At 34.3% G+C, this 16,983-nt stretch overlaps 1 protein-coding gene across 6 annotated transcripts in view; it reads left to right on the forward strand.

The window, feature by feature from the left end:
• The first annotated feature begins 2,388 nt into the window (after nucleotides 1–2,388).
• Nucleotides 2,389–16,983, forward strand: part of CD36 (CD36 molecule (CD36 blood group)) — a 79,931-nt gene continuing 65,336 nt past the window's right edge. For 2 of the 6 annotated variants that reach the window (XM_081146385.1, XM_081146390.1), the window contains exon 1: nucleotides 2,394–2,622. The gene's annotated coding sequence lies outside the window, so the exon portion shown is untranslated. Of the gene's footprint in view, nucleotides 2,623–16,983 lie in introns of all 6 variants that reach the window. The other 4 variants (XM_081146368.1, XM_081146382.1, XM_081146383.1 and 1 more) reach the window with 4 other exon arrangements.

A 16,983-nucleotide genomic window follows, 5' to 3' on the forward strand; every position in this document is an offset into this window, starting at 1 on the left:
AATATAATTGCTTGTTCTGAGAAAACATTTTCACACAGAAGTAGGAAATTCATAATAATACCTTGAGAGGAACATTCTGTTATCAGCTGGCAAGAGCTGCTATTAGCAGCAGGATCGTTGGTTCAATTTTAATGTCTTAAAGTTATGTCACTCATTGTGCAACAAAAACCAGGCAAGGTTTTGATTTTGTCTAGTTCAAAACTTTAGGGTTGTAAACACTTGAAAGGCCACCAGTTTTTGGAGGGGAAGTCCTGGGTTTATTTGATATTCTCTGGTGAAATGTTTAATTTTGAAGTTAAATTCAGAAGAAAATTTCTGATTATTCTGTGGATGAAGAAGGTTAAGGTCTTGTCCTAGTTATTTAACCTGGAGTCACAGTTTTTTCTTTTAGCTCAATCCATCACTATTCTTCCCTTTCCCTCCACACCTACCCCTTGTAACTTGATGGCCAGCAGGGAGTGAACAATTTAATGATAATGAATATAGAATTCATGGAAAGGAAATTCAGCATGTCCTATTCTTATTTATAGGACATAATCCATATGTGAAGATGATGATGCTTACAATGTTGGAGACATGCTATGATATTTATTGTGATTCATAGAAAATATGTGTGATCCTGTGTTCACTGAACTTTTAATTTCTCTTCTCACTTCGACAACACATTTTGTTTAGCAGATTTCTAGTTTAAGTAATAGAAAAAACTTTTTATACACACAAACAACATTTTTTACATAATTAAAAGGCTCACATTCTGATAATTGAGAATGTGGTCCTCCTCTTGCAAAGATCTCCCTGGTATTTGACCACTGCCCTCACCTGCTGACTCCTTGCCACATGGATATCCCACACACATGTCACTTATTCAGCCTCTGACTGCCCATCATCGTGTTAGGGCTGATAGGTGGCCATCAGAACTGGCCCTCCAGGTTCTGGTAGGTGAAACTCCACTTGTACAAACTGACAATGACACAGTAAAAAATGTAAAGGCCACACATGAGAAATATTCCTTGCTCTCATAGTTGTACCTTACAGATCTTCTTTTCCATGTTTTAGGGACACGATCCTTCTGGGGATTTCCTGGTGTCCTAGCAATACTCCATAGGGACCATTTCTTTGCTTCCCTAACTTTCTTTTTGAAGCCTTGAAATTACTCATAGGATGGCTATTTTGATATAGATATAGCATAAGTGAAACTCATTTTAAACCTATTACTATATTGTAGAATATGAAGGAAACATGCTTTTAGTAAAAATTGTATAGGTTAGACTCTCATATAAACCACTTATTAGTCATTGTCCATTAGCCTATTTTCAATATTTAACCTTTCAGTTTCAGTTTTACTTTCTTTAAAATGGGGCCTAAAAATATTAACTTGATTTGAAAGGACATTTTGGAATTAGGAAAAGAGAATGACATATGATATCTCCCTAGCTTAAGTTCCAAGCACTTAATACATGGGGCCAATTATTAAAATATGAAAATAATAATTTTGATAATTTGAAAAAAAGTCAATCTCATTTCTGAAATGGTAGTTACTACTGGTTACATATCAGTTTCATTTAGAAAGTAGTAACTCTGAAATTGGTCATTCTGTTCTGTAAAAGATAAAATTAACAGGATGCCATTCTGTAAAATATAATAGCTGGAACCATTTAATGCCTCAGAATCTCAGGAGAGCAGTATGACTTGTCTAGACCCTCTGTTCAGTTTTAATATGGAATTAGAGTTTCTGAAAAATGAATCCCAGAAAGTGATTTATTGTTAGAAATGTTGCCATTATATTTTCAGAGTAATAACTTTAATCACAGCATTTGCTCAGACTGAGGGTAGAGCCTCAGTCATCATATGTTTGCCAATAGTGCTAAGCAAAATTCAATCTAAATTAACTACAATACAGAACTATATTAAAGATTACCTTAATTCAAAGCACACTGACAATGCATAACACTTTCTGCCACGTTAATTGAGGCAAACAAAAAAGAACCATTACTACTGAAACTAGACAGGAGTAAAATACTAGAATGTTCACCAAAGATATTCACATTTCAAGGACTCACCCACAAAGGTTATTAAAAAAAAGTTTGTTAAATAAATAATACTTAATAATCATTATTATCTTTCTTTTATATCTAATCAAGAAAAGAAAATTTGAACCTGTCTTAACACTGTCAGAACAAATGTTAATCAAGGAGAGAAGCAAATTGATTATTACTGATTGATTATTTGAGTTACCATGTTTCATAAACACAACAGCTATCTGTTAAAGAGCATAACAGGTTTTAACAGGATTAAGGGTTTTATTTTCCTCTGCTGAGACACAAAATGAGTGCGATTTTTCAAGTTAACTTTAATTTCATCCGGCTCAGGTGTCAGGGATCTATATTTATCTTGTGTAAGGCATGCGTCTGAAGTGCTGGAAGTTTCTGGATGTCAATTGCTTTCAGATGTCAGAATAACCTTAAAGACATGAATGGTCAAGACCCCAGGCCTCATTTCTGAGTTCTCAGCTGCTGTGCTGTAGAAATCATGCATTTATTTTCTGCGTCTCCTCCTACAACAGTCTCTCTGAAGCCACTCTTAAAATCCTACATCTGGGCAAGCAAGATCCTCTAGAAATTGGTGAGCAGAATTATTTTGTTTAGGGATGTGGCTATAAGTAGTTAATGGACTCATATCTAGTAAATAATAATAATTATTTTTAACTGTTTCAAAAGGTAAATATTCTCTGGTGTAATAATTGTCTTTTAAAAGATTTATAAGCTTTCAACTAAGTGGATGAAGAAATAAACATTTAACACATAAATTTTATGTTTCCAATAGTCTCTAAATTCATCCTATGAAATTTGCATTTGCACATTTTCATGTCTTTTATTTAGAAATATCAGAAAACAAATTTCTAATTATTTTTGAAAGTATAATTTTAATGGAAATTTTTATTTCTCAGGTTCTCTAGGTTGGTTGGCATATACTAACCTAGACTGATTTCATTTTTTTAAAATTGTTTACCTTATAGGCTTTTAAAAATATTACTTTAAAAAAAAATAGTCTAAAAATCTGACCAATTCGATTTTTCTCTTCCAAATTGGGAAAACACTTTTTAGTGAGACTAGAAGTTGAACGGCTTTTGTTCATAAGACTATGAAAATGTTTTCTGTAGTGTTGTCAAGACCTACAAGTATATTTAAGAAATAATTCAAAAGACCCAATCTTCTTAACAAATTGAGTCCTAGAAGGAAAGGAGAAAACAATAGTCTTCGCATACATAAACTTATTGATCATCAGTGATCATAGAAGTTGTATTGACTGTGGGCACCAGATATCTTCTTTTCGGGGAGGGGATTTTGTTGCATAGCAGAATTTTTATAACATGGTGTGTTTCCTAATGTGACTACAAGAAAGAAGGGAACACTGCAAAGAAAATAGCGACTTATGAAGGAAGGAAACTTAAGGCTACGTATATTCAGATACAAAAATTAAATGCTGATGCAAAAAGCAGTTCCCTCTGACTCTTTCACTATTCTACAAAGCCCAGGAGTGAATTGGATAAGCTTCTTTACTTTTAAAGAGACTCACTTCCTTTTATTCTTTGTAGTACAGATGCTTGGGGTTGTGGTAAGTTCTGAGGAAAACATTCTGGGCTGATCCTTATACATGTGCTAACTTCTTGTTCTAGTCCTGTGAGAAAACTCCACACTCAGGTGGGTTTTTGGATCAGATGAAGAGGAACAGGCAACCTGTTCTCAGGTATGCCTGCCTAAATAATAAAAGTGGAATTTGTTGGGCAATATATGAGATTTCTGTAATCCTGACAAGGGAAAAGGAGAAATATCTTCAAATGATGCACAGCACAAACTGTAATTATTTGCAACCAGATCCTTTTGTAAAGGACAATGACAACTTTGCAGTGAACTGTTCTGAATGTTTAAGAAAGAAAGAAAGCACCTGAGGCTAATCAAACAATTTCCATCTGGGGATAAGCTCCTGAACTCACGAGAATCATTGTTAGGAGGGGAAAAAAAAAAAAGCTTTAAAGTACTAAAAAGCAGTGGCTGCAGAGGGGGCTAAATGAAAGAATGTGTTTTTCCTAGAGTGAAGAAATGCGTAACAATATATTACTGTGGATGTGATTATAGCTAATTTTGCTTTAGGTACAAATTGTTAATTAAGACTACTAATTAAGAAATTTCATATTAGTGTTTGTAAACTAAGCTTCACCATTAAATTCTTTAAAAAGAAATGCTTTAAAATGAATGAAAAGGGAACAAGTTTTTATTGGCCACTTGCCTATATGTTTTTTATAGCTCTTTGGATAAATATTGTAAAGTGTGTTACCACTTTACTACAACCTAAGAGGGGTGATCTGGAATGCAGAGCAGGGAGCTACTAGAAGAGGAGTGACTCTGTGTTTCCACATCAAACTACTGGAATTTTTAAAAAAACACCTAATCCAAAGTGGCTCTGTCAGCTCACAATGAATTGTTCATCAGGAAAAGGAAATAGTCTAAAACTAGCATAAGTGCATAGAGAATATAAAAAGAAATATAGTTTAGTAAATAATTAGTTTTACTGTTTTGTATATTGTATGTCACAGAACAGAAATTGGCTAAGCCACTGAAAACTCTTTTTCTTTTACAAAGGGCCATTAGTATGCCATTGCTTCCACAGGGAGCTTTCTAGCCATTTCTTTGTGGGAAAGGCTAATGTGAATTCTGCTTTGTGTCTTCTGAAAATTTTAGCCTTGTGGAAAATAAATAACACTTTTAAATAGGTGCCTGTGGTACACTGTTTAATAGTTTAAGATGTTTTGAAATATACTCAGAGACCTTGGTCACACAAACTCTATCATCTGAAGGAGGAAATGACAGAGAATTAGCAAACGTACGGAGGGGACATAGCAGACAGCTTGGCTACATTACCAAGGACTCCAGAGTGTGCACAAATAGAAAAGCATTGTTTGACCTTCAGTGCTTGTGGAGTTTAAAAGTGGAAAAAGGACAGATATATATTTTTAAATTTTAGTTTCATCTCTTAATGTTGTTTTTTCTCATTAATCTTCTAAAAATAAATTTTACATTTCTCTCATTTTAATTTTAGGAAATCCAAAAGGCTATTAATCCTCATATCATGGTTTAAAAAATTAAGAATACAGTCTAATAGAAACTTATTTGGATGCTCATTTCATTCTATTCTGGAACTTCATTAGTTTATTTGAAATATAACAGGTGCCATTATAAGGTGCCCTTCTTGGTTTCATTCTAGGAAATTTTAGAAATGATAAAAGTGAGTTTATTCAGTCCAGTGGTCCTATAACATGGACCCTAAGCATAGTATCTGTTTATAGCAGGCATACATTTTAGTACTTACTAAAGCAGGAACATTTTGACAGGTATTCTTACTTCAAGACTGAACCCTAAAATGTCAAAAAAACATGATTTTTTATTTACTACATGATGGAGTTACTATCATTCGGATTCATTTATTCATTGACACATTTATTAAAAATATTTATGAACATTTATTATGTGTCAGACACTGTTCTGTTATTAGAAACAATATTGGGCTGAACTTTCATAAGGATCCAGGAACTTTTTATAGGTAGTTGTTCCAAATTTTGTGTATGTAGAATGAAACCTTTTGAAAGTTAAAAATAAAATCTGTTAACTTTGTAAATGATGAAAACATAGGTTGAATTTTGTGGACACTTTCACCACCACTGTACACAAACAGAAACCTTAATGAGCCATCAATCTCCTGAAGAAAATAAGCCAAACATGTGACTGTTATATTTATAGAAAGAGTAGAAGGAAGATACTGGACGGAGTTGCTTCCTTTGCACACTCTTTGCTTTTTGCCATTGTCTTTCTAAATGCATAACTTTCTCTTAAAATGCTAAGTAACATACAGCACACGGAAACCCCCTGAGAATAAAATAAAGTAGTGTACATTCTGAGACAGGTTTGATAGTTTCCTAAATTTTTTTCTTGTTGAACTATTTTGTCTGAGATGGGGAACAAACACTAATCTAAATTTTAGCTTGGTTTCAAAAGGGGAAGACCTCTGGTTTCTATGGAATCCTCCAGTTTCTATGAGCCCCATCCTTTTAAGAGCTGCTTGGTCAAAAGTTACATCTAAGCAGACACGTAGATGGGCAATTACAATGCAGTACACAAGCTGTGATAAGGACCATATACAGTGATAAAAGCACTGCATACAGACCTTTGCTGTTAAAAGTTGGTGGCTACCACTGAGCTGATAACTCCAGGAAGGCTGGGGTCATTTGCTGCTTAGTATCAACAATGCTCAATACCTGCCATATAATAAGCACTCAATAGATAGATTTTATGCATATGTTCAAATATATTATATCTAAATCTTTTCTAACCTAAAATGTTCACCTTCCACTAAGGACGATAACTAAAATTTAAATTTTTTAAATCATTTCAGCAATTTAAAAATCTATTTTTTGAATCTCTTATGCTTAACACTCTTTTTAAAATATCCAAATTGACATATATTCACTATAAAGTTAATACAGTTGACCCTTGAACAACACAAAGTTTAGGGGTAACCACCCCCTGTGCACTTGAAAATTATATGCAAATTTTCAACTGCCCTAAAACTTAAGTTGTCCCTTGATATCCAATAGGGACTGGTTCCAGCACCCCCACAGATACCAAAATCAGTAGATGCTCAAGTCTCCTATATAAAATGATGTAGATCAATGAATACAGTTGGGCTTCTGCATCCATGGACTCCCAACTGTGGATAGACATAGTACAGGTATTTATTGAAAAAATCCATATGTAAGTGGACCTGTACAGTTCAAACTCATATTGTTCAAGGGTCAAATGTACGTAGATCTGTGCAGTTTTTTGTGTGAGAATTCTCAGGTAATTTATAGAGTGTTACTATCTCTAGCATGTGAGTTATTTGGGTTTCTTTCTTTTTTTTTTTTTTTTTGGTAATATAGGGAAGATCATCTATTAAAAATTATAAAATTTAATAGAGAAATATTCTGTAATTCAATTTAATTAAGTATTTAAACTTACAGACACTGATAATTTCTCAGTGAGTCAGCCCAAGAAACTCATTCATTTTGCCTAATTCTGCTAAAAGTCTTGTTTTCTTCAACCCTAATGCAAAGCTTAGATGTGCCTGCTTTGTGTTCACTCTCTTAGATATCTTTATTGAGTGTACCAAGTTTTGGATAAAGCTAGAGAAAAACTCTTAGCTTGGTCAGTTTGGGTCCAATGGTTATCTTCAAAAATATGCTAACCTTGTCTCCAGGTATGGGTTGTGGTTTCTCCACTTTTCATTGTGTGGTAAACCATAGCACATGTACTCGTTGTTCTTTGCTAGCCTAGTCACATACGCCCCTAAAACCTTCTTTGGGGGTGGAGGTGGTGGCTGGCTAATGGTAGAGGTGAAGTCATCATCAGTTTTCTTCCTCAGTCCCTTGGTCAGAATTCCTTCCTGACCTCATTGAGAGCCTCTTGAAAGTTTCTTCACCTTTAATCTTCCAAACCTCTGTGTATTGCATCCTTATACTGCAGTCCTACTATAATAGTTCAATAATATTCTATCTTTTACCACATAAAGTCAGGAAAAATGGGTTTAGGCAAGAAAAAAAGTAAATTCTAGTATAGAGAACAAACTGAAGGGAAGCTTATTATACTTAGCACTATCTTCTCTACCCCATTAATATTCTTCTTGGGTGTTAAAGATGCTGTTTTGTTTTCTCTCTAAATTCTCCCATGCAGAACTCTGTACATAGTAACAGCAAGAACATTTCTTAAGCTGCAGTCCTGTAGATAAATAAAAGAAATTGAAACAATCTGAATGATCTTTTGTGTAAAAAAGAAAACTACTTAATAATTACTTACCATGGCAAAGCAACAGCTATGAAGCTGTTTTTTGTTTTGTTTTCTGAGGTTTAAGGCTAGAAGTCTACTTTCAGCTGCTCTACCAGTGTTCACATATGTTCATAGCAAAAGCTGTAAAATTAGAAGCAGAAATAATTCTTAGAATACTCTTAAACCAAGACCCATTTATTTTTACAAGTGACAACTGTGAGGCACATAGAAGTTAAGTGACCTTTATACCCTTGCCCGGCCATTAAGTCATTCCCCAAGTTTCCCTTTCTGAAGTTTTTCTAGGCTTCCCTCTCCATAAACACTTACTAAGTAAGTGATCTTACCTATTTTTATGTCTTCACCTATAATCTTTATGTTGAACAGATACAACACTACATCTCATAGCTCTAACCTCTTCCCTGAGTTTCAGACTCATATATCTGTGCACCTGCTGGTCGAGTTCTAGATGTGGATGGTCCACATACTAAGTTATAATGATCTAAACTCTTCAACACAACTTGTGATTGTGATATGATTTATTATGAGACTTTTATGTAAAAAATTAAATTGTAAATATCCCTGAGGCAGATATTTCTCTTACTATGCTTAAATCTATCCTAGTGTTCAGTGCATATACATGTACTCTATAAATCCTTTTTAAATAAATGGATGGGTTAAATAATTATAATAGCTATTTATCACCTACTTGATGCCCACAAGCCACTCTAATAATAATTATGCAAAGTTCCTAGTATTTAACAAGAGGCATTATAAATTATTAGTTGAGGTACATTTCCTGTAGCCAGACTGAATAGGTTTGAAACTTGGATCTGTCACTTCCCAGCTCTGTGACCTTGGACAAGTTAGTTAACTTCTCTGTTCCTCTGCTTCCTCATCTGTAAAATAGGGATAATAAAAGTATCTACTTCATAGAGTAATTGTTTGAAATAAGCAGGTCACTATATTTAAAATGCACAAGTGTCTTCCATATAATAAGTGCTATAGGAGGGTTAACTGTTATTTAATTCTCATAATAAATTTGAAGTGGGTAGTGTTCTCTTTTTAAGAATGTGTGAACAAACAGACTCAGAGAGATTAAGAAACTAGTCCAGGATGTTGCAGCTAGTTAGTAAAGGTGCCAGCTAGAACTAAAGTCCACCCTCAAGCCTAGTCCTATTATTTCCCTCTCTATTTTTTAAATCTTGCCACTGCAGCCTGAAACCTAGGACAATTTATTGATTTGTATTTCCCACTATTCACACATCCTTCTAAATATCTCCGCATCTATACTATTTCAGAAATCTTTCCCACCATCTTCCTCCCCAGCCATTGCCTTAATTAACATCATATAATTTCTTGCCTAGATAATTTCAAAAGATTTCTCTGGCCTTTCCCCCAATATATTCTCCACATTATGCCAGAGGCATCTTCTTACACCCTAATTTTTCATGCACTCCTTCCTTAAAATCCTTGAGTAGCTCTATATTGCTTTCAAGATGAATTCTTGAAAATAATTTCTAAGTGTCTAGGTAAAAACCTCAGTCTGGTATATTATTCATTATATTAGGTCTTCATTATGTCTTTTGTGCTTACCTCTCTAGTGCCTATCTTGTCTTTCCAAAACTCATGCACTATACCAAAGCCTTACCAAAATATCTATATTTCCCCACTTGTACGTTTCTTATAGAACTATATATTGGGGGAATGCTTTTGTTCCCTTTACCCAAGCCTGTATTTTTTTTTAATCCTTGTCTGAGGATATTTTTTTCATTGATTTTTAGAGAGAGCAAAAGGGAGGGAGAGAACAGGAGAGAGAGAGAGAGAGAGAAAGAGAAAGACTGAAGTGAGAGAGACTCATCGATTGGTTGCCTCCTGAAAACTCCTCAATTGGGGCTGGGAATCAAACCTGCAACCCAGGTATGTGCCCTTGATCAGGAATTGAACCTGCAACCCTCTGGTGTGTGGGCTGATGCTCTAACCACTGAGAAACACTTTCCAGGGCAAGACCTGTATTTTTTTGGAAGCATTATTAATTTAAATTTATTGGGATGACATTGGTTAATAATATTATATAGGTTTCAAGTGTACATTTCTATGATAGATGTTTTGTACATTGCAGTGTGTGCAAAAAAAGTAATACAACAAAGGGCTGGTTCTTTTAAAAGGTTAATAAAAATTAACAACCCCCTGGCTACACTCACTAAGAAATAAAGAGAAAAAACTCATATAAACAAAATCAGAAATGAAAATGAAGTTACCACAGACATCACAGAAATATAAAGTATCATACTAGAATACTATGAAAGACTATATGCCATCAAGTTCAATAGCCTAGAAGAAATGGATATGTTCCTAGAAATATATAACCTTCCTAGACTGAATCATGAAGAATTGGAAACTCTAAATAGACAAATCAACAGTGAGGAAATTGAAACAACTATCAATAACCTCCCCAAAAAGAAAAGTCCAGGACCAGATGTCTTCACCAGTGAAATCTACCATTCACAGAAGATTTGACACCTATCCTTCCCAAACTCTTCCAAACAATTGAAGAGGCAATACTTCCTAACACACTTATGAGGCCATTGTAACCCTGATACCAGAATCTGGCAAGGATAACACACAAAAAGAAAACTATAGGCCAATATGTCTGATAAATACAGACACAAAAACCCTAAACAAAATACTAGCAAATCAAATACAGTAGTACATCAAAAAAATAATACATCATGATCAAGTGGGGTTCAATCCAGAGTCACAAAAATTGTTCAATGTATGTAAATTTATGAATATGATTTGTGATCTTAACAAAACAAAGGATAAAAATCATGATTTTATCAATAGATGCAGAAAACCATTTGATAAGATACAACATCTATTTATGATGAAAACACTTAAGAAAATAGGTACAGAAGGGAAGTGCCTCAACATAATAAAGGCCATATATGACAAGCCCTCAACTAATATCATACTCAGTGGTGAAAAACTGAAAGCTTTTCCCCTAAAAGTATTTTAAGTCTCTCAAGTCAGCCGTCACTTCCTTTACTAGCTGACCTTTAACATTCTTCTCTAAGGGAACATTCCCTCTCCTCACCTGACTGTAGATGTCACACTGTATTATAACTGTGTTTGAATCTATCTTCCTAGTCAAGCTGTGAGCTACTTGAGGGGAAGTATCAGGTTTTCATTTTGTTGATTCTCTCATTTTATTCCAATTAAAACTTCAGACTAAGAATGCTTATGGAATGTATTTTGTTTTACTCTTGCAAGAGCTATAATGAAACATTTGCCAGTGTCAATGAGAAATAAAAGCATAAATAAATAAAACAACAAAGTTAATAATTCAAACTATGATTTTTAAAAAGTAGCTTCAAAAGTAAGCTGAAAATATCAAGAATGAGAAAGAGTTTGAGTGGGGAAATGATCCAGTATTTGAAGCAATAAAAATAATGACAAAAGACTGTAGCAAGAATTTGCATATCTTCTGGGTTGTGATGTGGTCGTGAAGGGATCCAAATGAGAAGTTGGATCAAGTTGCTGCCAGGACTGCTCAGCAGGTGCTTGCTATATAGGCAAAGGGTTGAGGGCAAGATAAGATTAGGGCAGGGCATGCACGATGATAGATGACCCAAATTCAGTCTAATCTAGTTTAAATCTTTCTTTCTTTTGGAAAACAAGGACTGGCAAGTGAAAGCTGGAAACTGGAGAAATAATTTTTCTCATAGCACTTAGCTCAGTTTTAACAGCTGTTTAAATTGGACTAGTTAACACAGTAGTTCTTCAAAAATTGTTGTGCATGAGAATAACCAAAAATGTGCGATATCTGGCTAAGACAATGTTCATAATTGGTCTGTTTTCAGACAGGGTTACAGAGCATCTTGTTTTTGTCTTGATCCATCATGATCATGTGGCCTTCTCTAGAGTTGATATTCTGTGAAACTGTTTATGCTCAGCAAGAGGATACCTAGGCCTAACTGTGAGTGCCAGGCCAGTTTCCAGAAACAGTAAGATTAGCAGAGAGCATCGGGCCAGGGCCTGAATGTCAGGGGCTGTTCTCATTTTTCATGATTTTTTTATTTTTATTTCAGTAATTAAACCTACTTCCATGAAATCTACTTTCCACTACTTTGGTGCTAAGTTCTAACATAATTTCCTTGTAATTTTCTCCCTAAACCCTCTGGTATGCTCAACACATTGAGTATTTTAACACAAAATTTCATTCTTCCACACTAGCAATTTGATGATCAGTAAGAACACAAGAGGATATTAATCTGTGTATAATAAATATAAAGTGCACAAATTGTTTAGGAAATTAATTATCTTTTTTACACTTATATTATAATAATGAATTTACATAAATGAAAAAATAAATATCATTGGCATATATGAAATATACAGAATAAAATTCTAATTTTATTTAGTGAAAGTTACTTGTGAATTAAGGGGTGTTTTCACTTAATACATAGAGAAAGATCTTAATAATCATAGATTATTAAGAATCTTTTAATTGGAAATTATTGTAAATAAACATTTCTGAAAATATATATCTTAGTTGAAGTTATATAAATTTAGTTAAAAAAAAATATATATATATGTCAAACTTTTTACTTAGCTATTCTAGATGTCTCCTAAAATAAATGGGATATTCTTACTTTTTCTTTATATAATATATTAACATTATTGTGTTTTGCTTAAAGAAAAGAATATCAAGTAAGTGACCTAAGTTAATGATTGAATAATATTCAATATTTCAGTATTGTATGAGTTTAACATTACTAGAAACATTGACAAATATCCCATGTTTATAATTTCCTCTATAACTTGTTATTATAAATCTGTAAAGAAGGTGTTATGGGATGTGAAGGGGGAGAGGAGGAGATGAGATAAGACTATATATTAAGCTTGATTCCATAAATAATAAATAGAAAACATATTTTTTCATAATGTAATATTTAAGACATTTTGAATATTATTAAATATACCACTTTATTTGATTTATACATATATCCTTTTTAAACATGAGATGCATAATAAATTCAAGGTTTCAGTCCCATATATAAGATTAAGTTTCTTCATGGTTGAGTTTCTTTGATTGGTCTTAAAATATATAAAGGCAATACAAAAGATAGAGTGATTTGTTTTCTACCTCTGCTTTATCATATCTTGTTAATAAAGATAAGTTATTTTGATTGAACTTTATAGAGTTTGCCCTTTAGTTACCCTGGAAGATATGATCTAAAAAAAGAAGCTCATTTTTTACTTTCTCCTTAAAGTTTATGCTTTTGCATGATCCTATTTTATCTTTCCTGTTTTCAAGGGAAACGTGTAGTTCTGTTTTATGTGAGGCAGGAATAATAATTTACTAAACAGGAAACTGAAATCAAGAAGTTAAAATTTCAGTTAAACATTTTAGCTTTTCATTGAACAACAGGCTTAAATCTTTTTACATTGTAGATAGGCATCGTGGGTCTAGGTGAACTAGTTTCATTCAAGTCTTTACAACCAATGACAGAAATTTGGATCATTAAATCTTTATGATTCAATAGTAAAATTACAATAGAAGTCTAATAACTAACTTAATTCCTTGTTAACAATAATAAAAGGAGAATAATACCAATAAATATTAAAATGTCATTTGTGACTTGGGAAATTAGTATTCTTTGAGTTCATTCTTTATTTCATGCAGGGTCAAATTTGCATAATGTACCTTTGGTTAGGATATGTATATTCTTTAATATTACTGTGTGGAAGTTTGCTACAGATGAACATTGATTACTGTTTTTGTGATGGTAAAAAGAGTATTTTGTGTGCCCAATTTAGCAGCATGCAACTATGTGAAATGGAAATAAAAGGATTAGAATGAATCAGTTTTATTACCTGAAATATTTCATGCACTTGGTGTGTTTCTGAAAAGTCTTTATACATCACATATATTTTTAAAATACTTGTTTCGTGTCCATTAGATTCCACATGTAAGTGAGATCATGTGATCTATGTCTTTCTCTGACCAACTTATTTCAATTAGCATAACAATCTCCAGGTCCATTCGTGCTGTTGCAAAGGGTAAGAGACCCTTCTTCTTTTTTTTTTTTTTTTTTTTTTTAATATATCTTTATTGATTTCAGAGAGAGGAAGGGAGAGGGAGAGAAAGAGATAGAAATATCAACAATAGAGATTGTCATTGATCGGCTGTCTCCTGCATTCCCCAAACTGGGAATCAAGCCCACAACCCAGGCGTGTGCCCTGACTGGGAATCAAATAGTGATCTCCTGGATTCTAAGTAGATCGATGCTCAACCACTGAGCCTTGCCCAGCTGGGCGAGATCCTTCTTATTTACAGCTGCATAGTATTCCATGGTGTAAATGTCCTACAGCTTTTTTATTCACTAATCTTCTGGTGGGCACTTGGCTGTTTCCAGATCTTAGCTATTGTAAATAACACTGCTATGAACATAAGGGTGCATATATTCTTTCTGATTGGTGTTTTGAGATTCTTAGGATATATATCCCAAAACTGGGATGGCTGTGTCAAATGGCAGTTCCATTTTTAATTTTATGAGAAACCTCCATACTGTTTTCCATAGTGGCTGTACCAGTCTGCATTCCCATCAGCAGTGTACTGCATAGCCCATGGACACAGACAATAGTGTAGGAAAGGCCTGGGATAGGGCAGGGTGGAGGGGAGTAAAGGGGAAAAAATGGGGGTCATCTGTAATACTGTCAACAATAAAGACATAGTTGTCATATGATTTATGCAAGAATAAAATAGCAGCTTTCTCATTTTTTGCTTACATCAAATCCATGTTTCTCCAGAGCATCTAAGTCATAAAGGCAAAGAGTGGCAACTTCTCAGTGGCGATTGTTTTTAATTGCCAAAACTGCCCAGATTATTTCTTGGAGCATCTCCTTATTTCTCGCTGTCTTTAGACTTAGATTCTCTTTGTCTTTTTATTCTGTATCTCTTTAAACTGTCATAATGCATTTATATTTTATACACCTGCTGGCCAAACAAGATACATTATAATTAAGTTCACCAAAGGACAGGTTCATACAATTATTTTATTCATCGCTTCTTCCTGACCGGGTCCTTCTCTGAGTCCAGTTCCTGACTTCAGACTAAGTGATCTAATGATCACTGTCTTCCCTTGTGGGTCTGTGGCCCTTTGCAGTGGAGCCCTGTCTTCGTTCCTGTCCTCGCTGCCTTAGTCTTTCCTCCCACCCCCTGGCTCGGAAGTGCTGCCTTAGTCCTGCACCACCTTGGGAGCCAAATCCCAACCTGGAGTGAGAAGCAGGGAAAATGGGAAATTAGGAGATTAAATACTTCCTTATACCAACTGAAGTCTATGAGTGCCCTTGCTGTCTGCTTTGCTATTTGTTAGTTTTATGCTAGAGTTCTCACTTCAACCAGAGCCAATAATAAGAGAAGTGCGAACTCCCCATTTCCTTTGGCTTTTAGTATTTTATCTCTGCTTTTACTGGGACTGTTGCTTTAGTTTTCATTACTTCTCCTTTTTCTACCTCTGCGGTTATGTTCCAGAGTGCTATCAAAAAGACTTAGCAAGAATATTTCTCCCACTCATGATAATGACTCTTTGGGCTTGCATCTCAATTTCACAGCCCTCTTGGCCATGGCTGCCACCAGAAACTGTAAGTTACTTTCTCACTAATCCAAACTCTGTCTAGAATAATCCCACCTTCTCTTCATTAGGCAAAATGCAAATTTGGGGTCAAAACCTTATGCCTTTCCAGTATTATTTTATTAGTTTTCTCATCTCAATTTACAGCTTTCATTATGACCTTTTAAAATTAAAAACTCTTATCCTGTTACTTCCCCTACTTAAATTACTTAATGATTCTATTGTGCTTACAGAATAAATTTAAGTTCCTTAGAATATTATGCTAGGGGCTTCAAATTCTGATCTCCAGCCAATTTCCTCACCCTTTGCTACTTCCCTAAAAGCAAGTTTTGCAAATATATGATTTATTCCAGTCTCTGCATTTCTGCATGCTGTTCTTTCTGCTTGTACCGACGTTTCTCGGTCTTGTTTGATTAGAAAGTGTCTATTTATACATTGAAGTCCTTCCACTATTTTATGGTCTATCTTCTCTCAACAAAACCACAGCCTATTAAGACTATATTTTATTCATCTTCGTATCCTAATGCTAAACTCAAAGTCTGGATATAGTCAATAGTTAGTATTTAAATGAATAAATGAGTTGCCAAACATCTTTCCTCCTCTTTAGCCTAAAGCCTGGAATTGTCTTTGTTTCTACCCTTTATGATTTCTTGCCCCCAAAAAACTTAGGGAGGAAGATGCATGAAAACTCTTGGAGTTTTCCCTTATAGCAGTTCCCAAGTGTAAAAATTATAGGCTATATGGCATTGGATAGATTTGAATTCAAGTGCTACATATTAGTTTTGTGACTTTGAATAAATTATTAACTTCCCTATGTCAGTTCTCCCATTTATAAAATGGGTGTAAAATTATCTTATTGTTAGTATTTTAAAAGCTATTGATGAAAGAATGACCAGCCTATAAAAAAGTCTTATAAGAGTTTATTTGAGCCAAATTGATGATCGTTCTGGGGATCAAAACCTCAATGGATTGAATTGCTAAAAATATTGGCAGTTTTACAGCTTGTTTCAAAGGAGGAGCCATGGTAGATTGGTGGTAGATTAGGGACGTGGGAGAAAGCAAAGTGGGGGAATATCTGCGATTGAATAAAAGACAAAATGTAGAGACACATACTTCTTTTACATTGGTGGGTACAAGATAGCTAATCACTTATAGCACATAGAGACACCATGTGGGCAACAAGATAGCAATGCGTCTTGTGCTCTGGAAAAGATTACTCTGATATTTCAAAGGCATGCTAGCTTAGGTGCAGAAAATACACTAGAAAATTTCAAAGGGAGAGATTGACCTTTGTCAGGGAAGGCACAGGCCTAAGACTTGACTACCCACCATGACTCATCTTGCGTTAGGAATTTTTATATTTTGGCCACCTTGTGCCATGTCTAGTCTCTGGGTTTGTAAGGCACACCCTGCAGTCTCCCCCTAAGCTTCTCACATTTAATATGTGGCCCCTTTTGCTTCCACAAAGCCAAACTGTATATGAAAAATTC

Source organism: Miniopterus schreibersii (assembly GCF_964146895.1).
Source record: "Miniopterus schreibersii genome assembly, chromosome: 9".
NCBI classification, from domain to species: domain Eukaryota; kingdom Metazoa; phylum Chordata; class Mammalia; order Chiroptera; family Miniopteridae; genus Miniopterus; species Miniopterus schreibersii.